This window comes from Heptranchias perlo, chromosome 14 (assembly GCF_035084215.1).
Source record: "Heptranchias perlo isolate sHepPer1 chromosome 14, sHepPer1.hap1, whole genome shotgun sequence".
NCBI lineage: Eukaryota > Metazoa > Chordata > Chondrichthyes > Hexanchiformes > Hexanchidae > Heptranchias > Heptranchias perlo.
The window spans coordinates 37174526-37194008 of record NC_090338.1 but is presented as its reverse complement, the minus strand read 5'-3'; the positions used below and the strand labels follow the sequence as shown (position 1 = coordinate 37194008).

Below are 19483 nucleotides of genomic sequence, written 5' to 3'. Positions count from 1 at the left end.
CTACAAGTTTCCAGTAAAAGTCATCAGATAGCAATCAAGAATGGGAATCCTGGCTGGGTTTTCCATTGTGGCATTCTACTATTGCCTCAGCTGAGATCATTTAACTCAGCACAGGCCATGAATCAAAGCTCTGACCTTCCTGGTGAATGTGGATCAACACCACGTCAGGCAGTCCATTTACTCACTGATCCATTGATGGGACTTAACTTCAGTACTTTAAATGACCTTCATCAAGATTTGTTTTTTTTAAATTGTCTCCCAAGAAGTATCTGGTGTTGTATCCACAACAAAGCAAAACTGTGATTATGTGAAATCAATGTAATTAGCAACAGTCCAATATTTCTGCTTTTTTTTAAAAAAAAGAATTGTTTCTGATCTGAACTCTCTTACAGGATTGGATGGCAAATACTCTGCTCTATCCTTTTTAGGTCCAAACTGGATGACCTTACACTTGCCTCAATTGAAATCCATTTGCCACAGTTTTGCCCATTCACGTAATCTATTAATATCTCTCTGTAATTTTATGCTTCTATCTACACTGCTTACAATGCTGCCTGTCTGTGTGTTGTTGGCAGACTTGGATATGTGGCCCTCTATCCCGTTATCTAAGTCGTTAATAAATACAGTGAATAGTTGAGGCCCCAATGCAAATCCCTGTGGGACCCACTAGTTACATCTTGCCAATTTGAGTACCTGCCCATTATCCCCACTCTATTGGCTCAATTTTAATTTGGAAGTCTGGGTGTGTTGGGGGCAGGGGGTCGGGGGGGCTACGAAAATCAGGGAAATGAGGAGCAGGAAACGAACCTGGCTCCAACACGCCGACTTCCGTGTCTCATAAAGATGCATCTGGGTGCGCGTGCCGTTCCCGAACCCGGAATTCCCACTGGCAATTAAAGCCGGCGGGACGATATTTAAAGAAGAAAATGTACCTCATTGAGGTACTTAAGGGACGTTATTTCTTACATATTAGGTAGTTAAAACGATTTTCAATTTACCTGGGCGGCTTTCCCGCGGCTTCTGATTCACACCTGGGGAAACCAAGCATGAAGGGCCAGATCAGACAAAAATAAAGTAAATTAATGAAACAAAATAACATTTCATAACGTAAAAAAAAATAAACCTACCTTTGAAATGATGTCACCTGCACCCCCACCCCCCCACTCTGATGTCCGATGTCTTCCTACACCCTGATGTCTCCCTCTTCGATGTCCCCCACCCACCCCGATGTCTTCCTCTTCAATGTCTCTCTGAAGTCTCCCACCCCCCTCCCGTTCCGATGTCCGATATCCCCCCCACCCGATCTTTGCACCACTCCCCATCTTTGTCCCTCCCCCCCCCCCCCCCCTCTCTCTTGCAGTGCCGGATGATGTCTCTCTTTCTCCACCCCCCTCGGCATTGCAGCTCCTGTCAGCAGCCAGCCTGTCAATCGCGAAACCTGGAAACAAAATTAATGAGCATCAATTACCTCACGATCATGTGGGGAAAGGTAAGTTTTTATTTTTCGGGTTTGGCCCGCGCCCATTGACCCCACCACTGCCATTCCGCCATCCCTTTAAAATTGAGCCCTATGTCTCCTGCCGCTAAGCCATTTTCCTAACCAGGTCAATAATTTGCCCTCAATTCCATGAGCTTCAACTTAAGCAACAGTCTCTTATGAGAGACTTTATCGATTGCCATCTGGAAGGCCATATAAATAATATCCATAGACATTGCCCTGTCCACTACTTTAGTCACCTTTTCAAAAAAATTCAATCAGGTTCGTGAGGCATGACCTGCCCTTTACAAATCTATGCTGGCTCTCGCTGATCAGTTAAAAATTTTCAAGGTGTTCAGTCACTCTATCCTTAATTATAGACGTTAGTAATTTCCCAACAAATGTTAGGCTAACTGGTCTATAATTCCCTGGTTTCCCCCTCATAAGAACATAAGAAATAGAAGCAGGAGTAGGCCAAACAGCCCCTCAAGCCTGCTCCGCCATTCAGTAAGATCATGGCTGATATTCAACCTCAACTCTACTTTCCCGCCCGATCCCCATATCCCTTGATTCCCTTAGAGTCCAAAAATCTATCGATTTCACCCTTGAATATAATGAATGACTGAGCATCCACAGCCCTCTTGGGTAGAGAATTCCAAATATTCACAACCCTCTGAGTGAATAAATTTCTCCTCATCTCAGTCCTTAATGTCCAACCCTTTATCTTGAGACTATGTCCCCTAGGTCTAGACTCTCCAGCCAGGGGAAACATCCTCTCAGCATCTACCCTGTCAAGCCCTCTCAGAATCTTATATGTTTCACTGAGATCACCTCTCATTCTTCTAAACTCCAGTGAGTATAGGCCCATTCTACTCAATCTTTCCTCACAGGACAACCCTCTCATCCCAGGAATCAATCTAGTGAACCTTTGTTGCACCACCTCTAAGGCAAGTATATCCTTTCTTAGATAAGGGGACCAAAACTGCACACAGTACACCAGATGCGGTCTCACCAAAACCATGTACAATTGTAGCAAGACTTCCTTACTCTTATTCTCCAACTCGGATGCAATAAAGGCCAACGTACTATTTGCCTTCCCAATTGCTTGCTGTACCTGCATGTTAACTTTGTGTTTTGTGTACAAGGACACCAAAATCCCTCTGAACTCCAACATTTAATAGCTTCTCACCATTTAAAAAATATTCTGTATTTCTATTTTTCCTACCAAAGTGAATAACCTCACATTTCCCCACATTATACTCCATCTGCCACCTTCTCGCCCACTCACTTAACCTGTCGATATCCCTTTGCAGACTCTTTGCATCCTCCTCACAGCTTACTTTCCCACCTAGCTTTGTATCATCAGCAAACGTGGATATATTACACTCGATCCCTTCATCTAAGTCATTAATATAGATTGTAAATAACTGAGGCCCAATCATCGATCCCTGCAGCACTCCACTAGTTATAACCTGCCAAACCGAAAATGGTCCGTTTATTCCTACTCTCTGTTTTCTGTCCATTAATTAATCCTTAACACATGCTAATATATCACTCATCCCATGAGCCCTAATCTTGTGTAACAACCTCTTGTGTGGCACCTTATCAAATGCTTTTTGAAAATCCAAATATACCTAACACCCACAGATTCCACCTTATCTACTCTGCTAGGTACACCCTCAAAAAACTCTAATAGATTTATCAAACATGATTTCCCTTTCATAAAACCGTGTTGACTCCGCCTAATCATATCATGATTTTCTAAGCGCCCTGTTACTACATCCTTAATACTAGATTCTAGCATTTTCCCGACTACTGAAGTCAGGCTAACTGGCCGAAAGTTCCCTGTTTTCTCTCTCCCTCCTTCCTTGAATAGCAGGGTTACAGTTGCTACCTTTCAATCCACTAGAACCATTCTGGAAGATCAAAACCAATGCATCCACTATCTCTGCAGCCACTTCTTTTAAAACTCAAGGATGTAGGCCATCAGGTCCAGGGGATTTGTCGGCTTTTAGTCCCATTAATTTTTCTAAAACTTTTTCTTTACTAACCTTAATTACTTTAAGCTCCTCCCTCTCATTAGACCCTGGTTCCCTACTATTTCTGGTATGTCTTCTACTGTGAAGACAGATATAAAATATTTGTTTAACGTCTCTGCCATTTCCTTATTCCCCGTTATAATTTCTCCTGTCTCTGCCTCGAAGGGACCCACATTTACTTTCACTAATCTCTTCCTTTTTATATACTTGTAGAAGCTCTTACAATCTGTTTTTATATTTCTTGCTAGTTTAATCTCATATTCTATTTTCTCCCTCTTTATCAATTTCTTGGTCATCCTTTGCTGGTTTCTAAAACCCTCCCAATCCTCAGGCTTACTACTCTTTGGCAACATTTTAAGTTTCTTCTTTTAAACTAGCCTGATTAAAAGAATTTCCCAATCTACCGTAGCCAGCTCGCCCCTCATACCTGCATAATTGCCTTTGTTTAAATTTAAGGCCCTAGTTTTGGACTTAACGACATTACTCTCAAACTCAATATGAAATTCCATCATATTCTGATCATTCTTCCCCAGAGGATCCTTTATTATAAGATTACTAATTAATTCTGTCTCATTACACAATATTAGATCTAAAATAGCCTCTTCCCTAATTGGTTCCTCGACATATTGTTCTAGAAACCTGTCTCAGATGTATTAACTTTCTCACCTTTCTTAAATATTGGAGTGACATGCAATTTTCTAATCTAAAGGGACGGTTCCTGAATCAAGAAAACTTTGGAAGATTACAGTCAGGACTTCTGCAATGTTCTCACCTACTTCCTTTAAAATCCTGGGATGGAAACTATCTGGTCCTGGGGATTGATCACTGCTTAGTGCCATTATTTTCTTCATTACTGTTAATTTGCTTACATTAATTATGGTGAGTTCCCGTCCTTGATCCAAAATGAGTTTCCTTGGGGCGTCTGGCATGCTATCCTCTTCCTTTACTTTAAATACTGAAACTAAGTAATTATTTAACATGTCCACCATTTCCTTATTTTCATTTACAATATCACCATTATCAGTTTTTAAGGGGCCCACATTGCTTTTGACCATCCTCTTTTTCCTAATATAATTGTAAAAAATTTTTGTGTTGATTTTGGTATCCTTTACAAGTTTCTTTTCATACTCCCTTTTGTAGCTCCTGTCTGTTTTGTCACCCTTTGCTGTTCTTTGTATCTCTCCCAGTCACCAGGATCTGTGCTATTTTTTGCATTTTTGTATGCTTTTTCTTTTAGTTTTATGTTTTCCCTTACCTCTTTTGTCGTCCATGGCTGTTTTTTTTGGCAAGTAAAGCTCTTGCCCCTTAGGGGTATAAACTGGTTCTGTATCACGTTAAATTCTTTTTTGAACACCTCCCACTGATCTTCTGTTATTTCACCCATTATCGGATTTGCCCAGTTTATTGTAGACAGTCTCTGTCTCATCCTGTTGAAGTCGGCCTTACCTAAATTTTGAATCTTAGTAGCTGGTACAGGTTTCTCCCTTTCAAACACAACATTGAACTCGATCATATTATGATCGCTATTAGATGAATGTTCACGCACCGTTAGGCTATTAACCAAATCTGGCTCATTACTCATAATTAAATCTAATATGGCCCACCCCCTTGTTGGTTCTAGGACATATTGTTGCAGAAAGCTGTCCTGAACACACTCAAGAAATTTACTACCTTTCTGACATGAGCTCGTCTGTTTATCCCAATCAATATGAATGTTAAAATCTCCCATTAAAACTACTCTGCCTTTGCTCCCTGCAAATCTAATCTCTGCATTTATACATTCAATCACTTCACAGTTGCTACCGGGGGCCTCACTACAGTCTTAAATCCTTTTTTATTTCTTAATTCTACCCATAAAGTCTCCACTGCCTGCTTACCTCTCGTTATGTCCTTTCTTATCATTGAAGTAATTTCATTCTTAATCACTGAGGCTACACCTCCCCCTTTACCAGTTTGCCTATCCTTCCTATAAACCTTATAACCCGGTATATTCAGTTCCCAGTCCTGACCGTCTTACAGCCATGTCTCAATAATGGCTATCATGTCGCACCCTCTAAGTTGAATTTGCACCTGCGATTCATTCGATTTGTTCCTTATACTCTGTGCATTTGTATAAAGAACACTTATTTGGGCCACACACCCTAACCTGTCCTTCTGCTCTAATGTTGTTAATCTCACACATTTCTTATTTCTCTCTCTTAATTTAATTACTTTACATCTTATAGTCTTCCCTTTACCTATAGTGCCTAAAGCATAATTTCTGACTATCACTCGACTCTCTTCCTTTTTGTTTGTTTTAGAATTATTATTTATACTACATTTTCCACCTGATCCCTCCCCCCCCCCCCATTTACTAGTTTAAAGTCCTTGTGACTGCCCTATTTATCCTCTCCGCTAGGACCCAGCCCAGTTCAGGCGGAGCCCATCCCAACGGTACATTTCCTTCCTGTCCCAGTATTGGTGCCAGTATCCCATGAAATGGATCCCCTCTTTCCCACACCACTCCTTCAGCCATGTGTTCACCTTTCTAATCTGCTTTTCCCTGCACCAATTTGCATGTGGCTTGGGTAATAATTCACAGATTATAGCCTTTGAGGTTCTGTTTTTTTAATTTAACTCTTAGCTCCTGGTACTCTCTGAACAGGACCTCTTGTCTATTCTTTCCTATGTTGTTGGTCCCAACATGGACCACAACAACTGGATCCTCTCCCTCCCTCTCCAATATCCTTTTAAGCCGGATCAAGATGTCCCTCACCCTGGCATCAGGTAGGCAGCATACCATGTGGGACTCTCGATCTTGCTTACAAAGGATGCTATCTGTCCCGATAATTATTGAATCCCCTACAACTACCACATCACACTTCTCCTCATCCTTCTCCCTTTGGACAGCCTCCTGCTCCAGAGAGCCATGGTCAGCATTCTGGCTGTCCTTCCGACAGTCTTTATTCTTATCCTCATAGGTAGCAAGTACATTCTACCTGTTGTCCAGCTGGGTGAGACTGCACTCGCCTGGTTCCATTCTTATCCACCCAGTCAGAGACAGAGAATCACCTGCAATGACTTCTCTTCCCACTCCCACACTGTTACCTCTGCAGTCCCCCAAGGATCTATCCTTGGCCCCCGTCCACATGCTGCCCCTCGGCGACATCATCCGAAAAGACAACGTCAGATTCCACGTGTACGCTGACGACACCCAGCTCTACCTCACAACCACCTCTCTTGACCCCTTCCACTGTCTCTTATTTGTCGCACTGCTTGTCCAGTTTCTGATCTGAACTCTCTTACAGGACTGGATGGCAAGTCACCTCTGGTCCACCTGTGATATAACACACTTCAGGAGTAAAAACATTTGAATACTGCCAGAACTGGAAAGCAGCTACAATGGAGATCATAACTATTGCTCCCCAACCCCCTCTCCATTTGTGCTAAGGCCTATTAAACACCCAACGGAGTACAGTTCCACAGCAGCCCTCTGGTGCCCAAATGGACTGCCTGATATGATGTTGATCCACCACCATCCCGACTTGAAAATATATCGCCGTTCCTTCATTGCTGGGTCAAAATCCTAAAACTCTCTATCTAACAGCACTGTGGGAGAACCTTCACCACACGGACTACAGCGGTTCAAGAAGGCGGCTCACCACCACCACCTTCTCAAGGGCAATTAGGGATGGGCAATAAATGCTGGCGACACCCACATCCCATGAATGAATAAAAATAAACATTCACCAGGAAGGTCAGAGCTTTGATTCATGGCCTGTGCTGAGTTAAATGATCTCAGCTGAGGCAATAGTAGAATGCCACAATGGAAAACCCAGCCAGGGTTTCCATTCTTGATTGCTATCTGATGACTTTTGCTGGAAACTTGTGGATGTTGGTTGAGTTCAGGATTCATTGTTGAGGCTCACGAAAAATTATTACTTGAGCACCAGCAATGTGGTTGATTCTTAATTACCCTCTGAAATGGCCGAGCAAGCCACTCAGTTGTAAAATATCACTACGAAAAGTCATAATAAGAATAAAACCGGGCGGACCACCCGGCACCGGACACGACAACGGCAAACCAAGCCCAGTCGACCCTGCAAAGTCCTCCTCACAAACATCTAGGGACTTGTGCCAAAATTGGGAGAGCTGTCCCACAGACTAGTCATGCAACAGCCTGACATAGCCATACTCACAGAATCATATCTTTCAGCCAATGTTCCAGACTCTTCCATCACCATCCCTGGGTATGTCCTGTCCCACCGGCAGGACAGACCCACCAGACCGGTACAGTGATATACAGTCAGGAGGGTGTGGCCCTGGGAGTCCTCAACATTGACTCTGGACCCCATGAAATCTCATGGCATCAGGTCAAACATGAGCAAGGAAACCTCCTGCTGATTACCACCTACTGTCCTCCCTCAGCTGATGAATCAATCCTCCTCTATGTTGAGCACCACTTGGAGGAAGAACTGAGGGGAGCAAGGGCACAAAATATACTCTGGGTGGGGGACTTCAATGTCCATCACCAAGAGTGGCTCGGTAGCACCACTACTGACCGAGCTGGCAGAGTCCTGAAGGTCATAGCTGCCAGACTGGGCCTGCGACAGGTGGTGAGCGAACCAACACGAGGGAAAATCTTACTTGACCTCGTCCTCACCAATCTACCTGTCGCAAATGCATCTGTCCATGACAGTATTGGTAGGAGTGACCACCGCACAGTCCTTGTGGAGACGAAGTCCCGTCTTTGCACTGAGGACACCATCCAACGTGTTGTGTGGCACTACACCGTGCTAAATGGGATAGATTCAGAACAGAACTAGCAGCTCAAAACTGGGCATCCATGAGGCACTGTGGGCCATCAGCAGCAGAATTGTATTCCAGCACAATCTGTAACCTCATGGCCCGGCATATTCCTCACTCTACCATTACCAACAAGCCAGGGGATCAACCCTGGTTCAATGAGGAGTGTAGAAAAGCACGCCAGGAGCAGCAACAGGTGTACCTAAAAACGAGGTGCCAACCTGGTGAAGCTACAACTCAGGGCTACATGCATGCTAAACAGCGGAAGCAACATGCTATAGACAGAGCTAAGCGATTCCACAACCAACGGATCAGATCAAAGGTCTGCAGTCCTGCCACATCCAGTCGTGAATGGTGGTGGACAATTAAACTAACGGGAGGAGGAGGCTCTGCAAACATCCCCATCCTCAATGATGGTGGAGTCCAGCACGTGAGTGCAAAAGACAAGGCTGAAGCGTTTGCAACCATCTTCAGCCAGAAGTGCCGAGTGGATGATCCATCTCGGCCTCCTCCCGAAATCCCCACCATCACAGAAGCCAGTCTTCAGCCAATTCGATTCACTCCACATGATATCAAGAAAAGGCTGAGTGCACTGGATACAGCAAAGGCTATGGGCCCCGACAACATCCCAGCTGTAGTGCTGAAGACTTGTGCTCCAGAACTAGCTGCCCCTCTAGCCAAACTGTTCCATTACAGCTACAACACTGGCATCTACCCGACAATGTGGAAAATTGCCCAGGTACGTCCTGTCCACAAAAAGCAGGACAAATCCAATCCGGCCAATTACCGCCCTATCAGTCTACTCTCAATCAACAGCAAAGTGATGGAAGGTGTCGTCGACAGTGCTATCAAGCGGCACTTACTCACCAATAACCTGCTCACTGATGCTCAGTTTGGGTTCCGCCAGGACCACTCTGCTCCAGATCTCATTACAGCCTTGGTCCAAACATGGACAAAAGAGCTGAATTCCAGAGGTGAGGTGAGAGTGACTGCCCTTGACATCAAGGCAGCATTTGACCAAGTGTAGCACCAAGGAGCCCTAGTAAAATTGAAGTCAATGGGAATCAGGGGGAAAACTCTCCAGTGGCTGGAGTCATACCTAGCACAAAGGAAGATGGTAGTGGTTGTTGGAGGCCAATAGTCTCAGCCCCTGGACATTGCTGCAGGAGTTCCTCAGGGCAGTGTCCTAGGCCCAACCATCTTCAGCTGCTTCATCAATGACCTTCCCTCCATCATAAGGTCAGAAATGGGGATGTTCGCTGATGATTGCACAGTGTTCAGTTCCATTCACAACCCCTCAAATAATGAAGCAGTCCGAGCCCGCATGCAGCAAGACCTGGACAACATCCAGGCTTGGGCTGATAAGTGGCAAATAACATTCGCCCCAGACAAGTGCCAGGCAATGACCACCTCCTCTTGACATCCAACGGCATTACCATCGCCGAATCCCCCACCATCAACATCCTGGGGGTCACCATTGACCAGAAACTTAACTGGACCAGCCATATAAATACTGTGGCTACGAGAGCAGGTCAGAGGCTGGGTATTCTGTGGTGAGTGACTCACCTCCTGACTCCCCAAAGCCTTTCCACTATCTACAAGGCACAAGTCAGGAGTGTGATGGAATACTCTCCACTTGCTTGGATGAGTGCAGCTCCAACAACACTCAAGAAGCTCGACACCATCCAAGATAAAGCAGCCCGCTTGATTGGCATCCCATCCACCACCCTAAACATTCACTCCCTTCACCACCGGTGTACAGTGGCTGTAGTGTGTACCATCCACAGGATGCACTGCAGCAACTCGCCAAGGCTTCTTCGACAGCACCTCCCAAACCCGTGACCTCTACCACCTAGAAGGACAAGAGCAGCAGGCACATGGGAACAACACCACCTGCACGTTCCCCTCCAAGTCACACACCATCCCGACTTGGAAATATATCGCCGTTACTTCATCGTCGCTGGGTCAAAATCCTGGAACTCCCTTCCTAACAGCACTGTGGGAGAACCGTCACCACACGGACTGCAGCGGTTCAAGAAGGTGGCTCACTACCACCACCTTCTCAAGGGCAATTAGGGATGGGCAATAAATGCTGGCCTTGCCAGCGACGCCCACATCCCATGAACGAATAAAAAAAGAGAGAGCTACTGCCACTGTGGAACTGTACTCCAGTATGAGCATCAGCCTGAATCTACATTATAATTGCAATGTGTGTTCATTGTTTTTGAATTTCAACAGAAGTTTGGCGGAAACCTTGTTTATGTGTGCAACAGAGTTTCTGCCCAAGTTATAGCAGCACAGTGGGATATTCACCCCAACATCAGGATGAGAAAACATGGTTATGATAAGAGACTTAAAAACACACACAGATGACTTCATTGGAACAAAAAAGATTAAGGGGGATCTAATAACGTGCAAAATTATGAAAGGGTAAATATTGAAAAACTATTTGCACTGATCGATGAATTGGTAACAAGGGAGGACAAACTCAGGATTAGAAATACAAGTTGCTAGTACAAGGAATATATTAGAAAGATTTTTTTCAGGCAAAGAATTATTTACATATGGAATGGGTTACTTTAGTGGCCACTGAAGATGAGTACATCACAAAATTGAAGAGGGAATTGGATAAATAACTGTGGAAGAAAGATGTTAAAAGTTGTTGGGAAAAAGTAGAGAAGTGCGATTAGAGTAAATATCTCTTGAAAAAACGAGCACTAACACAGGCACGACTGGCCAAATGCACTCTCTGTCCTGAAATTTGTGTGTCTTTGATCTCTTCTATCTTCTATTTTGAATTGTCTCAAAAATCAGAATTCTTTGGAAACTCTCTAATAGTTCAGTGGAGCCAGGTGAAAACTGTAGAAGCATCATCTTAGAATATAGTATTGATGTTGATTATACTCTCTGTCTGAGTCTATTCAAATAGAATTGTAATGCAATGTGCAGATGCTTTAAAGTTTTATTCACAGATTTAGGACTCTTTTCTGGTGTTAGATAATGTGAAAACTGATTTCCCAATAGTACATTTGTTGTTAACAGTAGGGGCAAAATCACCATGTAGAGTGGTACTCTTTGCCTCTGAAGACCTGCACTCCTCGGGCTGTCTTTGGAGGTGTGCTGTAACAGAATTGAATTATAATTGTGCTTTTATTCCATTTATTTTAACACGATGTTTAGTTTTTTGATACCAAAAGCAGAGTGATTGCTGTGGTGTGACATTTGATTGAGTTTTTTTTAAAATTCGTTCATGGGATGTGGGCGTCGCTGGCGAGGCCGGCATTTATTGCCCATCCCTCATTGCACTTGAGAAGGTGGTAGTGAGCCGCCTTCTTGAACCGCTGCAGTCCGTGTAGTGAATGTTCTCCCACAGTGCTGTTAGGAAGGGAGTTCCAGGAATTTGACCCAGCGACGCTGAAGGAACGGCGATATATTTCCAAGTCGGGATGGTGAGTGACTTGGAGGGGAACGTGCAGGTGGTGGTGCTCCCATGTGCCTGCTCCTCTTGTCCTTCTAGGTGGTAGAGGTCGCGGGTTTGGGAGGTGCTGTCGAAGAAGCCTTGGCGAGTTGCTGCAGTGCATCCTGTGAATGGTACACACTACAGCCAGTGCACTGGTGGTGAAGGGAGTGAATGTTTCGGGTGGTAGATGGGGTGCCAATCAAGTGGGCTGCTTTGTCCTGGATGGTGTCGAGCTTCTTGAGTGTTGTTGGAGCTGCACTCATCCAGAAAAGTGGAGAATATTCCATCACACTCCTGACTTGTGCCTTGTAGACAGTGGAAAGGCTTTGATGAGTCAGGAGGTGAGTCACTCGCCGCAGAATACCCAGCCTCTGACCTGTTCTTGTAGCCACAGTATTTATATGGCTGGTCTAGTTAAGTTTCTGGTTAATAGTGACCCCCAGGACGTTGATGGTGGGGGATTCGGCAATGGTAATGCTGTTGAATGTCAAGGGGAGGTGGTTAGACTCTCTCTTGTTGGAGGTGGTTATTGCCTGGCACTTGTCTGGGGCGAATGTTACTTGCCATTTATCAGCCCAAGCCTGGATGTTGTCCAGATCTTGCTGCATGCGGGCTCCCACTGCTTCATTATTTGAGGGGTTGCGAATGGAACTGAACACTGTGCAGTCATCAGCGAACATCCCCATTTCTGACTTTATGATGGAGGGAAGGTCATTGATGAAGCAGCTGAAGATGGCTGGGCCTTGGACACTGCCTTGAACTCCAGCAATGGCCTGGGGCTGAGATGATTGGCCACCAACAACCACTACCATCTTCCTTTGTGCTAGGTATGACTCCAGCCACTGGAGAGTTTTCCCCCTAATTCCCATTGACTTCAATTTTACTAGGGCTCCTTAGTGCTACACTCAGTCAAATGCTACCTTGATGTCAAGGGCAGTCACTCTCACCTCACCAATTCAGCTTTTTTGTCCATGTTTGGACCAAGGCTGTAACGAGGTCTGGAGCAGAGTGGTCCTGGCGGAACCCAAACTGAGCATCGGTGAGCAGGATATTGGTGAGGTGATTAACTGTGATGATCAGAAACAGTTCTATATTGAGTATCAAACTGGGTGTTGTCTGCTGAATATGAGAGAACACCAGAGTATTCAAAATGGATTGTCTTATCACTTAATAAAACAAAGAAGGGTGAAGGTACAGTGGCTTTTTCCTAATTTATCAGTAGCCAACACTAAAATAAAGGAAATTGTATTTTGAGTTACTTAATCTAGTATGAAAAGCTAGGTATTAATGGAATTTCACAAAGTATTATTCAACACATTCGTTCAAAGATGCACTGACAAGGCTGTTTGATGAAGAGCTGATAATGCTTAACCACAAATTTCTAAGTTATCAAAGTCAGAACTGCAAAATACACAACACAGCCACAAAAGTGTAACCTGATACTTCAAACCCATAGGTCTGAATTTTCACTTGAAACAAAATCAATATTTTTATTTGTCTACATTTTCTATGCTCCAAAAATATAATTTGCCATATATTTTTTCATAAAGACAGTGACCCTTTAAAACTGAGGAAGAGAAATCAATTATAAAGAAAACCATATGAACAAAAATAAAACTGAATGCTGGTGCAGGAGAACAGTGCCATACACTCCTTATATTACTGATTGGATATTTACATTGGCTCAAAAGAGAAATTAAAACTTGAGATACAGCACACGTACCAAACAATGACACAGAATAGAATCATAGAAGTTTACAACATGGAAACAGGCCCTTCGGCCCAACATGTCCATGTCGCCCAGTTTATACCACTAAGCTAGTCCCAATTGCCTGCACTTGGCCCATATCCCTCTATACCCATCTTACCCATGTAACTGACAGTGTTGGGAAAGAGGGACAAGACTATAAACAAACACAATCAAGGAATATTTACCACAAGTGAACATTTGGTTTCCATTCGTTTTTTTATTCAGTTTAAGTTTTTTTTAAGCCAATATTAGCTGGAAATACAAGCTACAAAAGGAGAAGAGAGAAAATATAACTATGAAGTGCCAGGAAAAGTCTGTACTCTGGTAATTAAGTTCTTTTTCCAGCTTTGTAGCAGCGATTTTTGTAATTATCCATTCCTAATAAAAACACAAGCTAGAGTGAATTATAATTTCATTGCTCCCCACTTTCATACCCACCTACACTATTTCTGGAGACAAAGAAGATTAAACACGAGAATGAGTGGGATACAAAGTCTATCATATCAGAATCTCAAAACCCACAAGTGATAAAACCACGTATCGGAGGAAGATTCTAGGTCTGAATCATTTTTCTCATGGAATCTATTTTGGGCACACCCATTAGTCACCAAAAAGACATTACAGTAAAAATGCCCGTGCGTTGGTGTTATCATTAGCACAGACACTCTTTATACTTTTACACATCATATGGCAACATTTCCATCCTGCATCTTTAAGCTTTTTAATGCACTGGAAATATATAAATTAGTGAAGTCCCTGCATGTTTTTGTATCTGTGTACAGATCTATGTTGGAGATGAAACACTCATGGGATACACTAAAGATGCATTTACACTACAGCTACTGGTCTGAAACTGGTAGCTGTAGTCTAGGTTTCAGCCAGGTAGTGTATTTACAATGCTTGGCTCTAGCCTAGCTGGGGTTCTAATCATTCTGCATGGTTACAGACCTTGGTCCCAATAGTAAAAAATGTACATGCTCAGAACAAGGAACAGAGAATACTGCTCTATAAAAATTTAGATTAAGGTTAGTTATGTTTAGAGTGCTCAAGGGGTCCAACATACCTCAAGTATTTTGTAAATCAGGTTTGACACAGCACTGGATTTACACTACATATGGTGTCAAATCCACGTGATGAGACTGCCTCCTCCAGGGCATCTCACTCCCATTAAGTCTGGAGTCAGGTTGGGCCCTGATTTACACTGTGATCACTTCACACCAACTATAAAGTAACTGTATAAACTAACCTTAGAATAATGAGGACATTTCCTCCCTGAGTTTGTGTACCATGAGCAAACAGCAACATCATCAATAACATGAAACCATAACTTAGGAAGTGAACATGGTGAACATGATAGGATTGATATCAAGAGGATCATCTTCACACAGAGTGTGATCAGACTTCCAGGGAGAGTGGTGGAGGTGAAAATCCTGGAATCATTTAAGAACCAACTAGATGCAACAATGGAGGGGAAGTGTAGGATTGTTCTGAATGAATAGATTAAGATGACCAGGATGGGCTTCCCCATCTTGTGATCTCAAGTTGCTGATAGTGTTAGATCTTGGTCTGATTTAGGATTTAGTCAACAATGGGGCAACAACACTAAAAACAACAACTTTTCCAAACCTTCTGGTCCACAAAATTCAAAGAACAAACCAGCAAATGTGATGGAGTTAACTTGGCCCCAGGTGGAACACCCTGGTTTAAGGTACACACTCTTCATTAGCCTACTGATAAAGACAAATCTCAAATATTTTGCAACTTATTCTTATGTTATGCAACATTAAAATACAATCCAGTTATAGAGAAAACAAAGTAACTTAGATGGCTAAAGCATGTAAAAGCATAGTTTGCAGGAATCAGAATGTACAGATTCTTTGATTCTAAATCAACTCAGTAATTATTCAGTCTTTCTGGCTGCAAGCTAGGTGGCTGTAGTTAATGAATGTGTCAGCCGTGGCTCAGTGGGTAGCACTCTTGCCTCTGAGGCAGAACGTTATGGGTTCAAGTCCCACTCCAGAGACTTAAGCACAAAAATCTAGGCTAACCCTCCAGTGAAGTGCTGCACCGTCCCTATCCCAGAGCAGAGCCTGGTCTCCAATCGTCTTGGATTTCCCTGCCACTGGGCCAAGGCTGGGACCGTGTGGTGGTTGGTGTGCAATGACCACCCCACATTAAAAGAATCCACACACAGGCATCTTCCACCAAGTCATCCTTGACCCTGAGGGACTGCCAGAGAGTTAATGAATAAATGAGCAGGTATGACCTTATGTTCTGAAAACATGCCCTCATTATTGGAGTGCAAAATACACATTCCTGTTCAAATTTACCAGCCACATAAAAAACAATTCTGTCTATTCTGGTCAATGGACACATCCATTCACCAGGTATGACCTGCTGAAGGCTGCTTTACAGTTAAAAAGTGAACAATGTCATAACTGTTATTCAACACTAAATTTGTTTGAAAGCTTGTCTGTCAACACATTTCAGATATTTGTATACTATCATCCTTCTATATCAACTGTGATAGTTTTAACATATCAAGGGATGAGAGGTGTATATAAATGCAAGTTATTGTTGCTGTTGAGTAGGGCCCCGATTTTAACTGGGAGCCAGAGGGGGTAAGTGACCTGGACGATTTTAACTATTCATCCGCCTGGTTTCAGTTGGGCAGGTAGGGTTAAAATTGTCACCAATAATTCTACAGCAAGAATGGCTGCTTTGAATAACAGGCAACAAGAACAACATGCATTTATATAGCACCTTTAATATAGTAAAGCATCCCAACGCGCTTCACAGGAGCGTTATCAGTCAAAATTTGACTCCAAGCCACAGAAGGAGATATAGGGCAGGTGACCAAAAGCTTGGTCAAAGAGGTAGTTTTAAGAAGCATCTTAAAGGAGGAGAGGTAGAGGGAATTCTAGAGCTTAGGGCCTATGCAGCTGAAAGCCCGGCTGTCAATATAATAAAAAGGCAAATAAAATCCCATTCATAGAATCTCCAGAATAGTAAATAGTGGAATATTTTGTTAATTTAGAACCATTTAAATAATAAACCAAAAAAGAAGTTAACCTGTTCCTTTAAGTATTCCACACAAAAATAAAGATAGAAAATGATTTAGTGAGTAATTAAAATTAGTTAGCTACCAGACAAATGGCTTATCTTAGCACTGAAAATAAAATGGCATTGTTAGCATTATCAGTCCCTGGGAAAGACCCTGGTGCACGAAAAATATTGTGCGAAAAGGCAGGGACTGTCTTGTATTAAAGCAGGTCCATTTTTGGTAGCAGAATTACAACCTTATTAATTGACTTAGTTAAACATTTTTAATTAAAAAAAGGTGTATAAATATCAGTCCAATGTGGATTTGTACTCAGCTGGCCTGTTCCCTCGAACCCACAATTAAGCCAGGTTTCCTTGGAGATACTGCCATCTAGTGGACCACGTTGGTACAGACAAGCCCCTTTTGCTAATTGGTTTGGAATGTCATGCAGGGAATCAGCTACCACACTGGTGTGAAACACACACCTTAACCAAAACTAGCCAGATTTTGAAGTTTTAAACATTAAAGTTGCTTTAATGGTATATTACAGGAAGAAAATGTTTAACAATTCAACACCAACAGTGTAATTTACTGTTCTAGCATAAACCACAATAAACTGAATGGATAAAATTAATTATGTGAAAGTATTTCCATTGTAAAACCAGAAGAGCTACAAGTTTGGGGAATACCAAAATATCAATCATTAACTTTCTGTGCTTGGTGGAAAAAGTAATGTCATTGTTTCCTGGGGATGTGCTCTTGTAGCATAATGGCAACATAGACTGTCAACAAGACCACAAACACCACCCAAAATAGACAGCACTGTTCGGATGGTCTGACTAAAGGAAATGGAGCCTGAACTAATGTTCAGAATTAAAGCAAGGGTGTTGTTGCATTATTACCTTTGTTTTTTGTTCAGCACCTCTAACCCCTCTCAAAGCAGACCTAACATTCCCTACAAATCCCAAGTATGCTTTTACGTGCCCAACATCTCAAGGCAATATAGCAAGACCCAGGATCAAACAGAGAACTTGTTACTCACCTCTGCCTTACTAGAATACATCATGTGCCATCAGTTGATCTCCTAGATAAATTTATTGAACATTGAACAAGTAAGTGAACAGTACTCATTACAAACATTATGCTTACAGCAATTACAGCCTTTATTAATCTCCTCGATGTCACTAATAACAAATTTCTTGTGCTAACACTCAATTAAACTGACTTGACATGCAGTCACTTACTTCTTACATGGCTATCTGCCATCAGAGTTCTTTGATTAACCTCATACCTTGATAGCTGCAGACTGATTACTGTGTTTGTACAATACTGCCTTCAATAAAGCTCCAAGTTCCTTTGAAGATATCCCAGAACAAAGGGACATTAAGTATACCTCTGATAGCTAGATTAGGTCAGCCACTTACTGAATTCACTCACACAAATACAGTTGCTAAACGGTCATGTACTGCAGCAGCCCTACAGGATATCTGTATTAGAATTGAATCGCTTGACCCACTGGCCTGTTACAAACACACTGGATAACTTGTTAGAAGGCATTGCCATCCAAGGCAAATGTCAGCAATTAACTCACGCATATAAAGGCCTTCCTGAACTATGTTATATCTCTGCCTTGTCTTGAGGCGTGTACATCAGGCAGTCTGAGATTATATGTTCTTTGCAGCCTCCAAAAACAGCTAGTAACAACCAATTTTAACCCTATGTGTGCTGTGACCACTAACAAAGAATCCAGTAAATAAATAATCTCAGAACCAAAAAAAATCCAAAGTGATACTTATGGCAGATATGGCACATCTAAACCAGGAGAAGCACTTTTTAGCACCACACCATTATTTCTATAGGAGTCTCTCTGATCAGAAGAGCATTCTGCCCATATTAGTGCTTCCAGCAGGTCTGCTATTTATTTCACAGAAATAAAAATTGGGTCATGAGACACTTCTATGTAGAATGTGTTGTTTGTGTGGTTCCAAAGTAAGGAATCTCATGTAATAGAAATTATGTGTTTGATTTCTAATTTGGTATTGTACCAACAATTCAAAATATTGCTTTTTGGATGAGAACATAATGGCAGTATTACCTACAAATTAAACATCACGGGAGGAGATCTCAATTAATTGAGAAAATTAGCTTCTCTAAATTGTCATAGTAAATACAACATTTTAAAAGAATGCAGAATAAAAGTCTTTGTAGGTAATCTTTCAAAATGTTTCATTAGCACCAAATGCAAAAGAACTTGGCCTGAGCACAATGTGTGAGCCAGACTAAAATTAAAGTAATAATCCTTACCTAATACTAAGGACAGTCAATTCTGGGATATGACTTCCTCCTTTGACAAGAAATAATTAATTATTTTCTGTGGATGGTTGGTCATGGTGTCTACCTGACCTAATCTGTAGGCATGGGGTCAGCTTCCACACATATGCCAATGACACCCAGCTATACTTCTCCACCATCTCCCTTAACTACATGATTGCATCTGATCTTGCCTGAAACACTCCCTTTCATGAGTCACATCTTCATCCAGCTCAACCTTAGGAAAACAGAAGCCAACGTCTTTGGCCCCTGCCACAAACTGTTTTGTCACCAAATAATTTTCCTCCCTAGCCACTGCATTCAGCTGAATCAGACTGTTCACAGCCTTAGGTGTCCTGTTTAATCCTAAACTCAGGATATGGGTCTGAAACTTTCAGCACAAAAACATCTTACTTCCACTTTTGCAACATTGCCCACCTCCATCCCTAGCTCAGCCCTTTCACTGATGGAACCCTCATGCAGGCATTTTTCATCTCCAGACTAGACTACTCCAGTGCTCTCCTTGCTAGCTTCTCTTCATCCACCCTCCATAAATTTCAATTTGTACAAAACTTACCCACATGCATCTTGTCCCAAACTAAGACCCGCTCGTTCATTA

The 19483-nt window shown here is 42.6% G+C and overlaps 1 long non-coding RNA gene across 5 annotated transcripts in view; it reads right to left on the bottom strand.

Moving 5' to 3' along the window:
- LOC137332446 (uncharacterized) overlaps positions 1 to 19483 on the bottom strand; it is a 137052-nt gene that overhangs the window by 84792 nt on the left and 32777 nt on the right. For 2 of the 5 annotated variants that reach the window (XR_010965665.1, XR_010965664.1), the window contains exons 3-4: positions 17597 to 17638; positions 999 to 1031 (exon numbers count right to left, since the gene is read on the bottom strand). This is a non-coding gene — a long non-coding RNA (uncharacterized lncRNA). Of the gene's footprint in view, positions 1 to 998; positions 1032 to 17596; positions 17639 to 17798; positions 17898 to 19483 lie in introns of those variants that run through there. The other 3 variants (XR_010965668.1, XR_010965667.1, XR_010965666.1) reach the window with 3 other exon arrangements.